At 36.3% G+C, this 22,841-nt stretch overlaps 1 long non-coding RNA gene across 1 annotated transcript; it reads right to left on the reverse strand.

Annotated features, from left to right (window-relative positions):
- Positions 1–1,238: 1,238 nt before the first annotated feature.
- Positions 1,239–22,478, reverse strand: LOC306877026. The gene is made up of 3 exons (XR_013784864.1): positions 22,307–22,478; positions 20,690–20,823; positions 1,239–2,686 (listed from the first exon to the last, which is right to left on the reverse strand). It is a non-coding gene; the product is annotated as an uncharacterized lncRNA (long non-coding RNA).
- Between the last annotated feature and the right edge of the window lie 363 nt (positions 22,479–22,841).

A 22,841-nucleotide genomic window follows, 5' to 3' on the forward strand; every position in this document is an offset into this window, starting at 1 on the left:
AGTTTTTATCAACTACGCTTGCTGTCTAAAATCAAACCCGTTTTAAATGTCACAATGTTAGAGACTGTTGTCCACGCCTTTATTACCTCACGTTTAGATTACTGTAACTCACTATATTACAAATCACTCGCCTACAGTTGGTTCAAAACGCTGCTGCTAGATTTATTCAAAATAGTCGCAAATATGAACACATCACCCCTATACTGAGGGCCCTCCACTGGCTGCCTATTCAATTTAGAATCGATTTTTTTAAAAAAGTATTGGTGTACAAATCTTTACATAACCAAGCCCCTAGCTATCTTTCAGAGCTGATGCATTTTTATACTCCCACTAGAAGTCTAAAATCCAGTCATCAGAATCTCCTTTTAGTCCCTCTGTCCAGACTTAAACATAGAGGGGATCGAGCTTTCTCTGTGGTCGGGCCTCCTGAGATTAGAGTGGCATCTTCCCTATCCGTTTTCAAGTCACTTTTAAAAACACATTTGTTTGATCTGGCCTACTAATATCCCTTTCTTATTACACTGTATTATGGTCTGGATTATTACTATATGTTTTAAGAATGTCTATTTGTCATTCCTTTTTGGTTTTTAATTTGTATTATCTCTGTTTTATGTGTTTATGGTTTGATTTTAATGTACATCACTTTGGTCAGTCTTGTGGCTGTTTTTAAATGTGTTTGATAAATAAATGAACTTGAACTTGAATTTGAGCTTTACCCATGGTGTCTCTCAGCTCTGGTAAATGTGTTGATATGCGGGCCTAATGTATATTCACACATGTGCCATGAGAATCCCTGCTGCATGCACAGATACCAACATCCTGTGTGATATCTAAAACCTGTCGTTGAAGTCCATATTACACCACACACATAGTTCATATTGCTAATGTTATATGTGAATAAATATAGGGAAGTAAACTTAAACAGCACTAGCACACTGTAATGCATATGCAGAGTTGGGTAGATTGCTTCCCACTGAGCAAAAGTACGTCCAAACAACGTCTTTTCAACGTCTTTGTCGGACATTGAAATGACGTCCCCTAAAGAGCCAGAATGAAAGTTTTTATGACATCTTCTGGACGTCCAATATCGACGTCCAGGACGTCTATAGAAGGTTAAAATTTAATTCAAATGTGGTCATTGTGGACGTATTTTCAACGTCTTATAAGGTCAACTGCAGTCTCATTTAGATGTCGTTTATACTGTTTCTGGACAAAATAAACGCACTTAGGCTGCATTCAATTAAATCTCATGTTTATTTCAATGTCATTTCTATATGTACTTGTAAATTAACTTAAATACACTGTGTTTGTACAAAAACCATGAAAACAAGAAACTTCACTCCCCACATGAGAAAATATTATAGCAATTTATAGTAAATACTATAGTAAAGTGTATTATACTGTATATTATACTGTATAATAATACAGTAATACTGTATATTATAATGTTTACAAAACGTTGTTAATGAATGCTACAGCATATTAACTATAGTGAACTGATAAACTGTAATAAATGCTGTAGTATACTTTAGTTTTTACTGCAGTAAACTGTAGTATATTGTAATATAATATACCCTATAGTTGTAGAAAACGTAGTACAGTATTGGGTAAAGTAATCACTATAGTTGTTATATTACCACAGCAACTATAGAAATTAATTCAAGTACTTTACTATAGTATGGTTTAAAAACACAATAGTATTTACTATAAATTATTATAGCATTTTTTCAGGTGGGTATACAGTGGATAACAATTAATACATAACAAACTATTTAGTTTAGTTGGGTCCATACATTATGTTCACCTGTTAGAAAAAAACTGGGAGGGGGGGTCTCCTTTTTTTCTTTTTTCAGCTGCAATTAACATAAAATTCTTAAAGATGGTATTCTTTATTCATGCAATAGTCAACTGTTCATGTTCCGAAATAATATCTGCATGCACAATAATGAAAAGAACACAATATGCTATAGTGCAAGTTTTCAAACTGGGGTTCAAGACCAAAGCCAAAGGGTCCGCAAAATAATTTAAACTATATTTTCCAAAATACAAGTGGTGTTTTTTAATCTTCTGAGATTTTGTTTGTTTTCTTTATTTTACTAAATAAATACTGCTTGTAACTAATGTCACTAGAATACATATGCCTATATATTTTTTTTTTAATTTTTGTTCTGTTTTGAATAGTATTGAATTTAAATGATTGGAAGTGAGGGAAAATAAAATACACGTTTACAGTGTTTATAATGTTTAAGTTTCTTAACATTTGTTTTATTTATCAGTATTTACATTATTTCTGAAAGTAATAGTAAAATGTGTCTTATACACCGATGCAACCTGTGTGTGTTTTTTCCTGACCTGATGCAACTTTCCGGAAAATATGGTAAATTAGGCCTATATTGTGCTGTATTATTAAACAAGTCATATAAAATGAGGACCATTTAAAACAATCAATAAATAAAACAATCATATTATGTTCATTATACCCCCCCACAATAACTTCAACCTTAAAATCTGTTGTAATTTTTAGGGTGTCCTTGACAAATCTTGTCTGCAACAGGTCCCTGGCTCCAAAATGTTGGAAAACCCCTGTGCTAGTGGACAGGCATCCATATACAGCAGAGATTCTGGTGTGGCAGGTGGAATTGTCCTGGTCATCATTCACAACATCTCTCTGTATTCACGAACTGCCCTGAAACACAATGAAATATAAACAATTATTATAAATATAAATATAGGAAAAAGGAATGCAAATTCTCGGGGAAGTCATGGCCTAATGGTTAGAGACTCGTAATTCAAAGGTTGCGAGTTCGAGTCTTGGGCTGGCAGGAATTGTAGGTGGGGGGAGTGAATGTCCAGCGCTCTCTCCACCCTCAATATCATGACTGAGGTGCCCTTGAGCAAGGCACCGAACCCCCAACTGCTCCCTGGGCGCCGCAGCATAAATGGCTGCCCACTGCTCCGGGTGTGTGTTCATGGTGTGTGTTTGCACTTTGGATGGGTTAAATGCAGAGCACGAATTCCGAGTATGGGTCACCATACTTGGCCGTATGTCACTTCACTCACTCACTCACTTAAATCTTGTTCAAGCAAGTAGCAAACAGGATCGGAAACTAATTAGGGAAAAATGCCCTAACGATCAAAAATGTCCTCCAAATAAGGAGACAAAAACGGCCCACGCACAATTAAGTCAGATCTATTATAGCTGTCACGATTGAGGTGGAATGTGAAATGAAGGAAGTGTCGATTGCGGCATTATACATTTAGGCTACAGTAGATTTGCTCACACTGAATTTGATTTTATTTTACTCATGGTTTTATTCACCAGTCACACACATTTCTGTTGAGTTTATAAACTCAACGTCCAATCAGAGACGCCTTGATTACTGACTGACTGACTTTCATCATAAACAACAAAGTGCAGAAAAGAGACTCATTTTGCAGTGTTCTTTGCTCACTTTCTTTATATAATTTATTCCCAGTATGAATAACCATTTTATTTTTTATACTACTGAAATAACCAATTTTGTAATGCGTAAAAAGCAACATAAACAATTCTGTTAATCAACATTAATAATCATTATTACAATATCAAGAGCAATAATCAACAATAATGATTTCTGTTTTTATGTGTAGGCTCTTTACATAATGGAGCTGCATTAAACAGTCTGTGTCAGCCAACATAAATGCAGTCTAGTTAGCTTTTGTTGATGTTGAAAATCATTTGATTAGTCACATTAGTCTTGTTGTGAATGATTAAAGTGAAAACCTTTATTAATGGAAGACACAATCATTCACCCCCCCCCCCCCCCCCCCCAAAAAAAATAAAATAAAAATAAATACATTTCTGCATGCTGTAAAATGTTCCATTGTGAAAAAGAAGTGTACTTAATTGTATTGAATGTGCACTTGTAGTGTTCTACAAATCTTAAAGTATATTTCTTTTAGAAAATTGGATTAGCAGATACTATATTAATGAAGAATTAAACGCCACTTAAGTGTACTTAAAGTGAGTTCATTTTCACAATTAAGTACGCATTTAAAAAGTTAAATGTAAAAAAAGTAATTAAAAGTTTTAATTGAAAGTACATTTAAATATTTAATTTGTCGCGCTTTAGTACATTTATTTTTGATGTATTGACTAACATCCTATATAACGTTAAGTACTTGATTATAATTTTAACTGTTTTGTGTTATTTAATATTAAATTTAAAATTAAAATGTTTTAAATGTACTAAATTGCAATTTCATCACGTAGAATAGATATATATTTAAATACAATAAATTACTTATAAATACCAGAAATATTTCTCAGTACACTTCAACAATATTTTGAAGACAATAGTGATTTTTGATGATGTACTACTAAAGAAGTCCTACTTAAGTGGGACAAAAAATCATTAAGTATATTATTTAAGTAACAAATACTCTTTAACAGTATGCCAAAGTGTACTTTTTTCACAATGGTTGTCGTAAATCTATCTACACAATTTTATGTTTGTCGTATCTGAATGTATAGTGCTCTGTTGCTTTGGATGACTGAGTCAAGCCTCTTCTATAGCAGAGTTTGAGAGTTGCTTTCTCCTCTAAGTGTCTTTAGGGAGCGAGAGCTCTCTGCATTCACTGCACACGCGTGTCCTTGATCAACTGCAGAACTGGCGTATGCTGAAGCTGATCGTTTTCCGCAGGCTAGTAGACTCAGCATGGACCAACTCAATAACCTGATATTCCCCCACAGCTGAATATGGCCAATTTTGTAGTAGGTCAGTGATTTTTTTTTCCTTCTTTTTTCCAAGCAGAGACAATTGTGTTACCTCCCTCTATGGTGCCAGCTGGGCTCAAGGGTGTGTGTGAGTGTGTGTATGAAAGAATAGCTCATTGAATCTCTATGGGAGTGGTCCGAGTTACTGTGTGTGTTAAAGGCAGGAGTCTGAAGGTGGCGGGGAACCTCTGGAAGCTGAAGCAAGGTGGGTATTATGCAAACCATGCCCCTGCAGTCCCAGAATGCTTTGCTCTGGATTGTCTCTGCCTGGAAGTTTCCTGCCATTATTTGTAATCTGCATTAAACTGAGGTGTTTGGGTGGACGCGAGATTGAGAGATGCGGAATTTTAAATGGAAGGAGGGGGGAAAGAACACAAACACTTTGCTTGATGTGTTTTGCTCTGGCCGAGAGGTGTGTTCTATTCACAGGGTCTAATTAGGTGCTTTCTTGTTTCAGAGGAAATTACAGGTTTTGTATGTCTCAACTCTTCCAGAGAGGAAAATTTAAATAGTTTATTCTTTGTCATCATTGTTTGTTTAAGAGTTGTTTAAGCGATACTTTGCCACCATCTTGGGTCTTTGTTTATAAGAGCGTGTAATGTTTGTACTGTTTGCATATACATTCAGACACATGCCATCAGAATCAGATTTTTTTCTTTTGCTATATTATTGTATTCATTAAGGCAAGCCTCAGTATTACTCTTGCTCATACTAAAGCGATTAGAACAAACTGTCTAAACCTACACTGTAAAAAAAAATCAGTAAAATCTACGGTAAAAAAACGACAGCTGTGGTTGCCAGAATTTTACCGTAAAAAATACGGTAGCAACATTTTAGGTTTTACAGTTATAACTTAAATTTACAGTTAAATACTGTGATTTCATTAGCTGACATAATGTTAATATACCAACCTATTGAAGTACTGAAATCGGTTTTGTAGCCTACCTTATTTAATACACTGATAACCACCAAAAGCAGGTAGTGATGAGAAAGTCACATGATGTACCAAAGCCTATCACAAACAGCTTTTAAATATTAACATATATAGAAGGTGCACAGTGTCATTCACACAAACACTAAACACCATCATGGTAACACACATGAAACTCAAATAATGCAATAAACATTAATTTAACAACATTAGGAGTAACATACAACCCTAATGTACAAACTGATAAGAAAAAACTAAGACGAAACATAGTTATTTCAACAAAAAAACATCAAATTTGAAACATAATGCAAGGAATTCTGTGAATGTCAATTTACTGTTATTCACTGTAATTATACATTCTTTTTCACTTCCAAAAACGGTATACTACCGAAAAATTACATATAATGTTCAATACAGTTTTTCACTGTATAGAGGAACTTACCGTTAACCATTTAACAGGTTTTAACTGTAGCATTTACCAGTCTTTTACCATTAAATTCACGGTCATTTTTTTAGTGTATTAAACATTGTTGTGTACCTGTTTGTACTAGGATATTCATACCTGTCTCAAATTGTCTGACATGACAAGGACAAGTGCTACTACTTTTACAACTGAGTAGACGTTTGGTGTGTGTGGCAAATCAAAAAATGAAGCTAAAAAAATCCAGAGACTAACACTGCAACTACCAAAAACGCCCTACCAATCACCACTCAAAACATTCTAGCAACACCCTAGTAGCTTTCTAAAAACACTCAGAATACCTAAGCAACTGCATGGCCATGCTCTGACACTACTAAAAACTCGCTCGTAACTTTCAAGAACACAATAGCAACACTCTAGTAGCTTGCTAAAAGAACACTCGGGGGTGTTTCATGTACAGTGACATAACTCGCTGATTAACCTGGACAATTTGATCGAAAGCCTATGTAACCTTTTTTTTTTTTTAGGATTCTGGCAGTTTCAGAATTCATCACGTCTTTTTCCCTGACTGTGCCTTTATAAGTCAGATTGCATTTTAATCCAGATCCAAACAAATATGTATAGTAAGAGCAGTTTTGGATGTAAATTAGATTGTAATTTCAAAATTTAAAGCAAAAACAGAATGGTCTAACCTTAGCTCTGTGAAATTATGCTAAATAAAATATAGCTGCAAGAAACAGAAACAGCAGATAGGCTGCATGAGAACACAGATTCACTTTTTGAGGTAGCATGTGTGGAACAGCAGCAATAGATCACTGTAAACAAAGCAGTGCTGTATTTTTAAATACTACATTAATATGCATTATATAGAGGTAAGAAAAAAAGAAAATACCATCTAAACTTTTCTAAGACAGTCAGTTTTGAGATACATTCATATAAACTGCCATTCATATATTTAGGAATTTGTTCCAATATTTTGCGCATTGTAAACAGTGATCTTGCTCTGCCTACTACAGTATTTTCTGCTCTTTGTGTCCGCCTTCAACATCTCTGGCTTTGGTTAACGGCCATTTACAGATGGTTTACTTGCGCATTTAAGAATTAGTTATGTGTTATTAATAGTTATTTAACCATTAGTCAGACGTGTATGCAGTTAAAATGGATCACCTCTCAATTCAGGAGGCTGTTTACATTGCTTAGTCACTTGTCCTGTTATGCTGGGTTTTTTTTATTCATACCGTGTGAGTCATTCAACTGGTTTACCGTTTGAACCGGTATATCGCCTAGATATGTAGTAACTAGTTAGTTTTCAGAACAAGGTTGCATCTCCGTTGTTTGATCCACATTGGTTCAACAATATAGGGCTGTCGTTAATGAAGTCATGCACATGTGGTGGAGTAATAACTTATGTTAATAATTGATTTGAGAATACTGTATTGTTCCAACCATGAAAGTTTTTAGAAAGTCTGTTTGGGAGTGTTTGATTTGAACTATGGTTTCAGAAAACACTGAATCATTGAACTATGTTGGTAACGAAAGTACTTGCAATCATAGTTGGCTAACAATACTTTTGGGAAACACACACCTGAACAGCTTAGCGCCTGTTTAACAATACCCAGAACACACTAGAAACAACGCAACACTATAGAAATATGCTAAAAAACACTCAGGGGTGTTTTTCCCGAAAGTAACTCGTTGCTTAACTATCATATTATGATGCATAAACAAACTACCAAGTCACGACTGTTTCCCGAAAGCGTATTAGAACTGTCCTTATAGATGTAAAGCATGTGGTTGAGTGATTATTTCTGCTAAATAATCAGTCTGAGATCAAACGAATGTCAGATTATTGCTATAAATTATGATCTGGTATCTGAGGACAGCTTCACTGTTTTTGTTTTAAACTATTTTGCTATGTTCCGTGTTTCCTTACTCTGGAGTTCCCTGTGGTATTGGAGCATTACACACATATGGAATATGTACAGTATATGAACAATACATGTTAGCTCACTTACTGCTGTGGTAACACTTTAGTATAGGGACAAATATAGCTGCTTATAGCATGCCTATTATTAACATATTGGCTGTTTATTAGTATTTATTAAGTGCATATTCTGCATGACCATATTTTCCATCCCTAATCCTACCCAATATCTAAATTTAACAACCATCTTACTAACTATTAATTAGCAGCAAATTAGGAGTTTATTGAGGCAAAAGTCATAGTTAATGGTTTGTTAATAGCAAGAATTGGACCTTAAAAAAGTGTGACCACTGCGGTTGTGTATGTTCGTTGGATCTAAGGGATCAGTTAACACCAAAGTATTGAACTATGTTGATAAAGGGGAACAAGCGACCATAGTTGGCTAACAGTTTTTTTGGGAAACGCACTCCTTAAAAGGTTAGCAATTGCATACCTTTGAAAACCAACAAGAACACCCTAGTAACTTTCTAGGAACCTCAGAATACACAAGTAATACTCTATGCTAACAACCACTCTGAACAGCTTAGCAAATACTTATGGCTCATTTCCACTGAGTGGTACGGTTCGGTACAGTACGGTACGGTACGCAATTATGTCCATTTCCATTGTCAGAAGTTGTGAATGGTACCAAAATAGCGTACCGTACCGTACCACATTTTTGGTACCTTTTCGTTGGGGTACCTATTACAGCAAAGGGTACCAAAAGGGTGGAGCTAAACTCACTGCAGAAGTTGATTGGTTTACTAGAATCATCACTTGTGCGTGATACAAGGGGATAAAGCTTCTCCTTCACTCGTTCCGCTCTGCTGTGTTCTGCTTATTATCAGAGTGTGCAAACACACACACAAAAAAATAAGGTCCCACTTTATATTAGGTGGCCTTAACTACTATGTACTTACATTGAAATTAATAATTTGATACAATGCACTTATTGTGTACATACATGTTTTTACATTGTACTTATATATTTAAAAATACCTATATGTAATTACATTTATAATTACACTGTTGACCCATGCCTTACACCTTAATCCACCCTTAAACCTACCCATACCTCCAAACCTGTCTATAACCTTACCCGTATCCCACCTCAATAGCAGCAACAGTGTTTTGCAATACAATATGAACTTATTTTTTGATGTAAATACATAGTAGTTAAGGCCACCTAATATAAAGTGTGACCAAAAATAACAGTGTATTTTATAACTTTACATTTTCACACAGACAATAACCGTTTCTCAATATGTATATATCACGGGGTGGTGATGGCGCAGTGGATAAGACGCATGCCTTTGGTGTGAGAGACCCGGGTTCGAATCCACTGTGAGACACCAATGTGTCCCTGAGCAAGACACTTAACCCCTAGTTGCTCCAGAGGCGTGCGACCTCTGATATATATAGCAATTGTAAGTCGCTTTGGATAAAAGCGTCAGCTAAATGAATAAATGTAAATATGCGTTCTTGTCTGTTCTTGTGGACTTGTGAAACGACAAAGCCCAAAAACCCACATAATTTTCAAAATATTACTGTTATTCTGTCATGAAATGTATTTTTAAGAGTTTTTCAGGCGAAAATGTAGTTGTTTAAAACTCAAATCTGCGGTTTATTTATAAAGATATAGCGCCTATTTGAAAATTTGCTATGTCGATTTTGGAGCTCCAGGCAATCACCGGGAGCTCAGTGCTCATGTATCCGCCTCCAGCAGCCTTACGCTCGGCTAGTCCTTCCGACATTTGCCACTGGCTCTGATGTCTCTGTGGTGATTAAATGAGAATCAGTTTGTTTTGGGTATATTTAACAGGCATTCGTGGTCTCATGAATCTATTATTTGTTCCTGGTCATATCGTTTTGACTGAGCACAAAGTTTAACTTTATATTTATTGTGAACTTTACCGTAGTAACTTACAGCGCTGACTTTGTAGCAAACGTCTGACTGTGAATTGTTTGCTTTTATCTTTATTTCCTCTTATATAAGCCTCTTATACTTTGTACTTATACTTTTATAATGGCTATTATTGTTCATTAAAACTGACATAAAAGAGGCAGAGTTGTGCTTATTGTCGCGCTTTATTGTCTATCGCTACTTTCCGGCATACACCACGCCTATCAAGTAAAGGGTACTGTTGGCAGTGGAAACGCAAGCCTGATCAGGGTTACCCGTACCGAATCGTACTGTACTGAACTGTACTGTACCGTACCGCAACCTTGTACCAATATGTTAGAAACATTCAGAACAGCTCATCAACCGTATAACAAACAACAAAAACAACCTAGCAATGGCCTATGAACCACAACACTCTAGCATCACCTTAACAGCATGCTGAAAACACACAGAACCCCCTGAAAACAAAGAACACTCTAATAATATACTAAAAATCACACAAAACAGTTTAGCAACTTCAACCCTACATTCAAAATCTAGTTCCGCACTGTCAAGTACCACTTGAATTTGCTTTTGACAAAATCTACTTTTTGCTTCTGACATTGAGACAATGAGGCATGAAAATGATTATGAGTGTTTTTAATGCCTAAAAGGATGCAACATCCAGAGACAACATCAGTATGCATCCTAACATGCACCGCTCATGTATGTAATTATTTTCCGTATTTCCATTTAGTTCCTCTGAAAGCTCAATTTTTGAGATATTGCCAGCGTAGCCATTCACCGAAAAAGAGCAAGTGAGCGAGCTTCTTTCAGTGAAGAGACAGCCTAGAATCGTCGTTTTGTGGAAATGTACATTAAATGGTGTCAGCGCCTGAATCGACAGAGGTCAGGATGGGGTCCCCATGGTGACAGTTGCAGGGAGAGCTCATTGAGAGAAGTGAAAACTAACCCCTTCCCTTTCGAATGGCAGGTGGCTGATGGCTCTCCATATCTCCCATCATGTCTTTGGCAAGGTTGACACAGGTAATGCGGAGAGGCAGTACTATCCATACAGAGAATGATGTACATATCATTTCCCAGGCTGACTGATTGAAGACTGTAATCTGGACAGAAGTCTTTCTTGCTTTGATTACAGTCGTCCATCCACTGGCAGGAAAACAAGGTGGATCTCCTCGGCCTCCTGCAACGCCATCAGCTTCTATGCCGCTGCCCCGTGGGCCAGAACAATCTCCATACCATTTGTGCTCGCGGTACAACTGGGTGGCGCTACGACAGCGACTGACAGACACAAACTGATTCATTCGACTCTCAAGGTCACTGTATTTCATCCGTCAGGACACACAAAGAGCATGGAAACTTCAAAAAACAGCTCTTTCTTTTGAGATGCTCGTCTCGAGAGTACCTGTGATTACTGAATAGGCCTCTTTAAGGGACTGACCCCAAATGAAGGTCTGCACACGCTCGCTAACTGCAGAAAATGCCAACGAGTAAGTGGATGGTAGAATGGGTGTTTTACATGAAGGAACACTTTTCTTCTGAAAGCCCATCTCGCACACAATTCCCTCGTCTCAAGCGCACGACGCAACCCCCGAGACCGGCCGAATCTATTTTCTCAGAGATGTTCTCCCGTCGACTCCCTCCTGCTGTTGTCGGCTTATCTCTCACATTAGGCCGGGCTCTAAATGGGCGAGATTTCACTGTTGACAGTCGCTTGCCGCTCAGCAGACAGACTATAGCGCATTAGCACACGTTGCTTAGCACATTAGCGTGTTCCAGTGGGAGAAGTGGGATCAAGATGATTGCCCTCTCTTACATGCGTTACTGCTCTTATGCCGCGTTAGACCTGCCATCATTACCGCTTTCTGCCAGTTCCCACAGCAACTAGCAGCCAAGCAGAGCAGCATTAGCAGGTGTCGCTTTGGGGTGAGGTGAAGCTGTCAGGCGACACTTGGGCCTCACGTTCTGTCCCTTTCGAGCATAGATTCGAACATGGAAGTCGAGAGTGGAGGTGAGCGTTTTTGATTTAAAGTTTATGAATCTTGTTTTTCCAAGCATTTAAATAATAAATGGATATAAATAGAAGGCATTGTTGAAAAATGTAGCGTTTACAAAAGTACTGCTGTTCTGTTGTACAGTTTGTGTCCAATGGTATTACCATGGTATCTATCTATCTATCTATCTATCTATCTATCTATCTATCTATCTATCTATCTATATAAAATGGTCCTTATAACATTACATTTTAATTGTATAATAATGGTAATATATATTGTTTAATTGTTATACTATTTAATTTATAGGGACCTGTGACAAATGTAATTTTAGAAATACAAATATTAAATGTATTATTTATAGTACATTTATTATTTAATATTAATAGGAAGTCTCAAAATACATGGTATTTGTAACGGGTCGAATGAGACGTGGGATCCAAGTGCAAGCTTTTATTTATAAACATAGTCAATAAACAGGCAGGGTCAAACAACGGCAAACAACGGCAAAAAAGACACAGAGCAATTCTAGGGCTAGCGAGAGTCGACGATCGACGAACAATATCCAACAGGGCAAGGCAGAGAGATAATCCAGATATACGAGTCCAAACAGCAAGGCAAAGGGGTAAATCCAGGAAACGCGGACAAGAATCAAAACACTAGAAAAACATACAAGGCAAGACTATGACAACAAAGTGGGTTCCGTATCGCAAATAAAATTAGGAGAGTTATAAATGCAGAACAATACTTTAGGCCCTTTAACAGTTCAGAATCCCACCATATTTATTCCCATTTTGCCTTTATACTGGTTTATTGCAGTGTGACTAATGCTTTTTAAAAATGTTCTAAGTAGTGTTTTAATTCATTTAAGGTTGATAACCATAGCAGCTGGTACAACAACACTCTTAAAAATAAAAGTGCTTAAAAGGTTCTGCACAGCAATGCCATAAGAACCTTTTTTTGTTCCACAAATGTTCAGATGTCAAAGGTTCTTTACCATTTAGACAAAAAAGGTTCTACAAATTAACTAAATAAAACAAATACACAGTAGATCCTTTCTGACAGTACTGTTGTACTGACTATCACTCTGAGGTGTTTAAATACCATCAAGGTACAAATCAAGGAAAAAGAGAATGACAGAATGCTTCCTCACCTATAATCAACAAAAAGCAAAGAAAATCCATTTTAACGCCACATTTTAAATCCAAATTGGCCCAAAGAAATCAGAGCGGCAAAGTCATTGTTTTATCTGATACACATCAATCATGTTATCATTCAGATATCCTCCACATATATTTGATAAAGCGTCTTCCGAAACTCTTTATTCTTGTAAAGTAAGCATCAAATTAGTTTTTGACTCATCTTGTTTTTTTCCCCCTCCCTCAGTTTATCTCGTCAAGTCTTCTCCTCCGCCCACTCTCGTCTCTCTCCTTGTTTTTCTCCTCCAAATGAACAGCTTGAGAAATAAAGCAGAGGAACTTTACATTGTGCTAGAGAGGGGGGTGAAAATTACGGGCAGTGTCAGATAATTGAGCTTGTCTTAAGAGACGGGCTAATAACAGACACAGATGCGGAAGCCGTGTCATTCTGTGAGCGCGCTGACAGACTCTCTCTGTCGCTGATGAGCTGCGTAGGGGAAATCGTTCCATGCAAACAGCTTCGTTATTACGATCTGGCAAGCGCCGCGCATGTGTGTACCCAATTCAGCCTGAACTGACAGAATCCGATTGACCGGGACACATTCATGCCCTTTATTCTCTTTATACTCACCAACAATGCAGATAATTACTGCGGCAAGAAAAACTGAAAATAGAATTTCTCAGCATGCAGTTGGGAGGAAAACAATGCAGGCGCTGTCACCGGGAGCATTTCTGTGTCTGATGAAATTGGCCCAGTCACTATTTACTCACAGTGGGAGAATGTCTCAATCTTAGACATTCTCCTACATTTCTGCCTACCTCATGAGCAAATCTCCACCGTGCGCTTGAACCTTCTGCAGCTGCGGTGTCTTCAACCGGTGACACCAGTAGACCCTTCCTAATGTGGGATGGGCAGGGAGTTATTGGCAATTGCTCCTCCCTATTACAGCATGATTTATCAACTGCCCCTCGGGTGATATTGCTGTTTTTGTGTCTGCTTTCTGTTCATCTTCTGTTGATTTAACACCAGTACGACCTTTGACCCGACCTTTTCATGTAGGCTTTTAGGTCTGGCGAGAGGGTCACCTGTCTGACACATGAGCACAAGAAAGGAAAAGTGTGTGTTAAAGTCCGATGTCTTTATGTTGCAATCAAAGGGTTTAGCTCATTGGTCTCAAACTCAATTCCTGGAGGGCCACAGCTCTGCGCAGTTTAGCTCCAACACTAATCAAACACACCTGACCTAGCTAATCAAGGTCTTCAGGATTACTAGAAACTTCCAAGCAGGTGTGATTTACAGCTGGTTGGAGTTAAACTCTGCAGAGCTGTGGCCTTCCAGGGATTGAGTTTGAGACCACTGGTTTAGCTGGTTAGCATGGTCCAGTTAGCCCCTGCTGGTCAAAGTTGTAACTATAACTTATGAGGGCAAAAAGTCAATTTATCCATTGACGGCCATTCATGAGCAGTTCTGTATTCTGTCTTAAGTTGTAGGAATGATCTGAAAAGTTGGGGGATATGTTATAGATCAACCATGCTCATGAATATTAATTAGGTTACTCACCATTATCATAACTGATTTGCTGATTAAGCAGGTATTGGTGTTGGTCAGATTAGAAATATATATCACTGAATCTGTTCGTTTGGCTGCTGAAGCAAACAGGTTAAAAAGTAACAGCAGTCTAACAGTGCATGTCATAGTCAAAATGATTGAGAACAAATAAAAAAAGATAGGCTTTTCTGTTCACACAAGCCGAGTATGCATTTAGCTTCAGTTTTTATGGTGAAAGAGTGTGAGGTAAGATGTAACGAGTGTGAGTGTGTATGAGTGTGTCATCTTAGTATAGCCTATCTAACGTCTTAGGTTTATATCCCACAATTCAGACTTTGTTCTAAGAACTGCAAGATATAAACTCTTGTAATCTTGTAATATATAAGTTCAAAATTATGATAAAAAAAGTCAGAATTGAGAGATGTTAACTCGTAATTGCAAGTTTATAACACTGGTTTTACATCACACAATTCTGCGAGATATAAATTTAGAATTGTGTGGAAAGTCAAAATTGCATGAAAAAAATACTCAGCTTTGTTTGAAATAATTTTAAATAATTGTATATATATTATTTGATAATAGTTTATAATACATTTTAGTTCCTTGACTTTCCTTTAAAATTATTTAATTAGTTGATTCCTTTAAATAAAAAAAGACCATTAAACCCCCAGCAATAATGTTTTTCTTTGCACTGGAGCCAAGCAATACTAAACACCATGATATAATGGAATGGGAAATATAATTATTTTTGTAATTACTGCCCAAACAGTATGGGGGACATTTGTAAAAGTGGGAGGGTATGTGACTGTGCGGTTTCATTTCCATCAGCCAGTCAGTGTTGTCATGATGTCATTTCCTTCAGCTCAAGAGTGATTAGTCACATGGCATTTACAACTTAGGAGACTGACTCAAAAAAAAAAAAGAAAAAGAAATGTCGAGAGCAAAGATGGTATATATTAAATCTCATACTTCCAGGCAACTGCCATTGACATGAATGGGCATGCCAGCAAATAGCTTTCTCCAGGTGTTATGGAGCAGCTCGGCTGCTATCATTAGCCAGCGGGTCAGTTTAGTCCGTGAGATCTGTCAGTATTCCGTCGCTACTCAAGCTCGCCGTTATCAGGAACGGAAACGCTCTGTCCAGAGAGATGAGTGCCGCTTTGTGCTCACCATAGACCTTTTTCTCTCCCTCTCTCTCTTTGTTGCTCTAACAAGCCCTGCTCAAGCTCCAGTGAAGCGAGAAATTGTAAACTCTGAGAGTGTGGGTAAAGATAAGGCCGTAGTGTGTGTCTCTCCCAGAGAGAGATCAGATAAAGTGCAGAGCCGCAGCAGGACACTGGCGTACAGGCCTCCTCCTCTAATCCACACACCTTTGTATTCACTTGCAAATCCTCCTGGCCCCATAAATATGCATGAGCCTCAGACACTTCTCAATAACAGCTCTCAATTGATGCGATCAGATTTGGGCCTCGCTCTCGTTTTGTTGCATTGTGTCCTGTCGCGTGAGCGCAGAAAGCATTTAAAGTCTTTCTGTGGTAATACACAGATATGGGAGTGGATGTCGTGCTGCAGGTATTGAGGCACAAGGCATGCTTTATGACTTTCGCCAAACTGTCGTTTGTGTATATAGACTGCAGTGTGGTGAGAAAAGTGCACAATGCTGGGTTATCCTCAAGCAAACAGGAGCAGAACAACAGGGGCAGTTTGTTTACTCATGCTGCCGTTTGCTTTTTGTAAATAGCAGGACTTTGCTTAGGCTGTTTGTGGGTGATACAGTACATTGTAATGCAGGTTTCATATGGGCTCATATTTGGTCATATATTGGATTCATATGGTTCTGAAAAACTTTCAATAAGTTTCAATATAATTACTTGTTACTATATAATTACGTATTTCCTTTAGACCTTACACCAAACGATTTAAACGTACACTGCTGTTCAAAATTTAGGGTTGGTAAGAATTTTTTTTGGTAAGAATTTTTAATCTTTTTGAAAGCCTCAACAAAGCAGCATTTATTTGATCAAAAATGCATGGAAAAAATAAATTTTGTAAATTATTAATAAAATTTTAAATAACTTTTTTTTTTTTAAATGTATTTTATTCCTGTGAAGCAAAGCTGAATTTTCAGCATCATTACTCCAGTCTTCAGTGTCAACATGTCAACATTATTTTTATAAGTGGTGAAAACAGTTGTGCTGCTTTTATTATTTTTGTCGAAACTGTGAAATTTTTTCCAGGATTCTTTTATGAGTTAAAAAACATCTTTTATTTTAAATAGAAATCTTTTGTAAGATTAGAAATGTCTTTATTGTCCCTTTTGTACAGTTTAATGCAACTTGCTAAATAAAAGCATTCATTTCTTTAAAAAATTAATCTTACTGACCCAAAACTTTTTAATTTGTTAACAGTAGTGTAATATATATATATATATATATATATATATATATATATATATATATATATATATATATAATCAAGATTTATAAATTTATAAATATCATGATGTTTTAAGAAGTCACACTACATGGCATTTTATATCATTACCTGACCGTATCATAAAAAGGTCAAATTATCTGTTTTTGTTTGTTTGTTTGTTTGTTTGTTAATTATTATTATTATTATTATTATTTTGCATGTTCACTTCACATGACTTTGATTTGCTGGATAAAAGTTTTGACAAAAGTGAAGCATTTTCCTTCATCCTCAATTTTAATTTCTAGTTTTTAATTAGGCGTTTTACTTTTGAATGATACTGTATGAGGACTGTTGTCTCTCTCTCTGATATCTAGCATTATGCCCCCCCCCAAATAATGATCAAATAAGTTTTTATTCAGAAATGAATGCATGCTTATTAATGAAGCGGTCTATTCAAGTCATTGTACTGTGTGTGAATTGCTTTTTTGCATTAGTTTTGTAATGAATTAATAGATGCATACAAAAAAGTGCATCGTGCTATTGAATCAATCAGTAGCACTCAGATTCAATGTGCTTGCAACAAATATCATAAAAAATTTATAAACAATTTTTCAACATCCAATCAACCCTGTTATGTTAAATGTTATGAAGTTGAAGGTCAGTGGCAAAAGGGCTAATTACACCCTTGTGTAGGTGTACTCAGTCAATTTTCCTCCTTAAAGGTTTTTCGTAGAAAGAAACGAATGGTACTTTGGAGAAATTATGTACACTGAGATAAAGACTTTGTGAAAGATGCATTTTGTGCGTTTGGGGCCCTGTCTGACAGCATGTTTGCATTAGTGTCTCTCTTGTGTAGTTATGCTGATGTTAGAAGAGCTCACACTGCTTGAAATCTCCATTGTGTACATGTGAGAATGCATTGCTCAGTTGGTGACAGAGCCTGTGTGTGTTTTTATATGGAAAAATAAGCACAGCTCTAAGATGAAGCTGTTTCCAGAGGAGCAGCATCACCTGTCAAAGATGATCACAATACCCAGGAGAGCAGAGAATACACAGACACACTGTCATCATACAATTACACCACCTATTACAACACCACAGCTGCACCCCCCAACACACACACACTCACGCACGTTTGCTATTCAGATCACTGTTTAACACTTAAATGTGGCTGCTGCAAATTTGTTCTCATACTCTTCTGTCTCTCTCCTCCTCTGTCCTTTTATGAATAGAAAAATATTTGAAGGATCTCCACAGGCATTCAGGTGTCATCATCTGTCTGAAGGTGTCAATCATTACGTGGTTTGTTTTTGTCTTTTCGTCCTTTTGCCATTGAGACATTGAGCATGTTTGGAATGGGATTCCACTTACTATTGATCATTTATTAAACCAGTATGTATACTGGGTATGAGTATGTATACTGTGCATATGCATACATTTCATTACCGTTGTGAAAAAGAAGTACACTTTAGTATACTTTTAAAAATAGTAGGCAACTTAATCACATAAATAATTATTTTTTTATTATTGTTTTTTATACTTCAGTGCAAACTGAATGTAATGTTTTCAGACTTACATGTCATATGCAATTTATTGAAAATGTATAATAGTTTAAATTTATATTAAGTGCAATTAGCTGAATTTTAGAGTGATTTTGATCTGCTTTGATAGGACTTAATTATATCTAACATCTTGCATATGTCATTTCATTACTATTATTTAGTATTTTCATTGCTATTACTATTTAAAAAAAAATAAAAAAATAACATATTATACAATTCCACAGATTCACTGTCTCTATGGTGTTACATAATTCTGTCTCAGCTCATTATTTGATTGGACTATGAAAAGTTAACACATAATTTGATTAAAATGTTTGATGATGCTAACAGGACACCACTTACTGAACAAAGTAGTGAGTTCATGTGCCAAGTTTAAAACCTTTAATGTTGCATGTTGTGCACTGTAAATAATTTTTAGGTTATATAATCTGTGGTCTGTGTAAAGTATGCGGTACACTAGAGAAAGTGTATTTGAAATGATGAGATAATATGTATTTGCCAAAATCTCTGTAAAGGTTAAAACCGAAGGCCGTTTTACCGAGCCATCAGGGCACTAGCTGTCTATTTATATTCATTTCACATGTGGTAAACAAGTATAATTAATGTTACCCTGACTGGCTCAGAACTGGACAATCAGTATGTACTTCAGATCTGTCACCACAGTATGTTGTGGTCTGATGCATAAAATATTATTATTTACACGAACCTAAACACCAATAATGTGGAGTGTAAATCCACTGTATTTCATAACAAATAACTAAACTGACCATTTGTCCACACATTTCCAATGAAGTCAACAAAAATAATCAGTATTTGTTGGTTCTCTCTTACAGTTTTATTGAGTATCCGTCCTTTTCCAACCCGTGTGTGTGTGTGTGTGTCTTGGCACACCCCATTCACATCCTCGCTCACCTGTGTGTAGTTGTTCCCCAGACGCAGAGATGTCTTGCGTCAGTAACTGCAGATTGAGCTGGTGTGAGGACTTGGCCAGCAGATTGGATTTAACAAGCCAGATGGTTTGTAATTGTCTGATCAATTCAGTGTTTGTGAGATTTTATGCCTTTCGTTATTATTTGTTTTGCCACTTACAATTTACCATGCAAATTCCACCATACCTCACTGGGAAAACACTGCATAGTGTCCATATGTCCACAAACACACACACACACACAGCGACACACAAGTGTAGTCGTCCATATGTAGGTATTTGTGTGTGGGATACGGCTGATTTTAGTGCCGTCCCTGAGGACTGTATCTGCTACACCTATGGCTCCTGCTTTTCAAGTGTTTAATGCCATGTTCAAACACTTCTGATACTTTTTGTAAAATTGTAATTATTATGTCATTGGGCCCTTCTTTTTAGATTAGGAAATTGAATAGGTTACACTTTATTTCGATAGTCCACTTTAGACATTCTATAAGTGTCTAACTATAAGTAACTTTGCATCTTTGTACATGTCAACTAATTCTCATTAATTTGCAATTACATGTTTACTAACTCTCAGAGTATACTGTTAGGGTAGGTTTAAGGTTAGTGGAATAAGTTGACATATGCTTGCAAAGATTCTTATAGTCAGAATGTTGTATGTTGTGGACCCATCAAAATAAAGTGTTAGAAGATATTAAGCTGACAGTCTACTAATACTCTAATGACTGCTAGTTGACATGTAGTTGCAAAGTTACTCACTGTTAGTAAAATGTCTAAAGTTGACTATCAAAAAGAGTGTTACCGTTTAATAAATAAATAAATTGTTATAGTGTAATTACACAAAAAAGTACAGTGTAATATTGTAATAGGGTTAAGGTTATGGTTTGGTTAGATTATGAATGATGAATACTGTAGGGTTATATAAGTAGGTTCATATTAGTAAACACATAATCACTATTAACTAATTGCTTATAAGCATGCATATCACTAACATATTGGCTGTTTATTAGTTCTGTGCATTGAGAGAATTAAGATTGTTTGATGAGAAGGGCGATCTTATGTATGCAGCAAACATATTTTTCTGTTAAAGTCGGTGATGCACAATTACCCATGTCTTGGCATTCTTACCTTTTCTTCCACTTTCAGTCATGATTTACTAAGTCGCCATTTTCTCTGAGACACTTTGCATCTGTGTGTTTCCTGCAGTAATGACATCGCCGGCAGCACTCGTGCTCTTCTGTGAATTGTACTTCTTGGACTTCCTGGAACAGTTGACAAGTTAATATGAACTCCATACAGGTATTCATTTACACTGACGCTATCATATGATTGCTTAGCATTTTATGTTCAAATAGTCCTCGTCTGTCTCTGAACAGACTGAAATGCAATTTTGCTAGCATAACATGCGTGACATTTGATGGACCTTTACATTGAGAGCATGCTGGATCTTTATTAGTTGCTCTAAAAGCACTTCAGTGAAGACATTTGACCTGTGCATAGATCACTTAACCCATATCCAGAACATATATTCTAAATAGGCATTATCAAAAACATTTGTTTCCCAATAAACACTCCACTGAATAAAAAATAAAAAAGGTAATTTCGACATTTTATCTCACAATTCAGAATTTTTTTCTCTTTTATAACAAGTTATGAAGTCTGAAATGCAAGATATGTTGCAAAATATATAATTCATAGTTATCCTAGTTGTCATAGTTATTTGGTTAATTTCCCTCAGTTTGATGTTCGGTATAATCTTTGTGGTTTTTATTATTTTTTTTATTTTTTTTTCATTTGTGGATACCTTGTAATTACAAGAAAAGTCAGAACTGCAAGAAAAAAAAGTCAGAACTGCAAGTTTATATCAATTCTGAGAAAAGATTCAGAATTTATTGTGAATTGTGAATTTATATCACAATTCTGAAAAAAAGACATCAAAACTGCAAGAAAAAAGTCAGAATTGTGAGATATAAACTCAAGAAAGGTCAAAACTGCAAGAAAAAGTCAGAATTGCAAGATAAAAAAAATCATGTAATTGCAAGAAAAAGTCAGAATTGCAAGATTATATCATACAATTCTGAGAAAAAAAGTCAAAATTGCAAGTCAGAATTGTGAGTTTATATCATGCAATTATGAAAAAAGAAGTCACTATTGCGAGAAAAAATTCAGAATTGGGAGAAAAGTCAGAATTGCAAGATATAAATTTGTAATTGCAAGAAAAACAGATTAAGGGGTTTAATCACAGTTCTGAGAAAAAAAATGTCAGAATAGCAAGATATAAACTTGCAATTAAAAAACAAAACAGGAATTGTGAAATTATAAGAGCAATTCTGAGAAAAGAAGTCACATTTGCAAGAAAAAAAGTCAGAATTGCTAGATATAAATTTGCAATTGTAAGAAAAGTCAGAATTGGGAGAATAAGTAAAAAAAAAAGAGATATAAACTTGTAATTGCAAGAAAAGTCAGAATTGGGAGAAAAAGCCAAAATTTGGACATATAACTTGTAACTGCAAGAAAAAGTCAGAATTGTGAGTTCATATCTCACAATTCTGAGAAAAGAAGTCACAATTGTAAGATATAAACTTAATTGCAAGAACAAAAGTCAGAACTGTAAGTTTATATGATGCAATTCTGAGAAAAAAAAATCTGACTTGCAAGATAAAAAGTCTTTTATTTTAGTGGCAGAAACAGGCTTTCACAGTGACTTTTAAAGTCAGAATGACTGTTATAGTCAACACTTCTTACCTGTAGTTTGTGCATGTTAACTTGCAGATAAGTCTGTGTAAATGTTCTCTAAATGCTCAGTTTCCGCTCTCACACATTATAGACCGCCACTCTTGTAGCAATCAGCTGCGTACGGATTTGCTCATGCTCATGCTCGACTCCCTGCAGTCGCTTGGCTTGATTCCTGCGCTGTGAAGTGGGCTAAAGAGTTTTGCATGGAGTGAAAGGGTTAACCCTTCACTTGAAGCCCAGCTACTGGCTTTGTCACTCTGTTCTTTATGTGGATAATTAAGTCACTTTAAAGCGATCTTTTGTTTCTTTTCTTAGGTGTGTAATGAGGGAGATCGCTTCAACACGCACCCAATCAGAAACAGCTAATCTGACCATATTGTTTGACAAGTGTGTTCCTTACTGCTCTCTGCCACAGGAGATGTAATCTGAAACAATTATGCCAATTCCTCAGAACAGTATGGTGCGGGTAAGTAGCTTGTTTTCCACCTTCGTCAGGTTACATTCAATGGCCTCTCGAACGCCATCGTCTAGAATGGGAGTCTCA

This window comes from Barbus barbus, assembly GCF_936440315.1.
Source record: "Barbus barbus genome assembly, chromosome: 11".
Classification (NCBI taxonomy): Eukaryota; Metazoa; Chordata; class Actinopteri; order Cypriniformes; family Cyprinidae; genus Barbus; species Barbus barbus.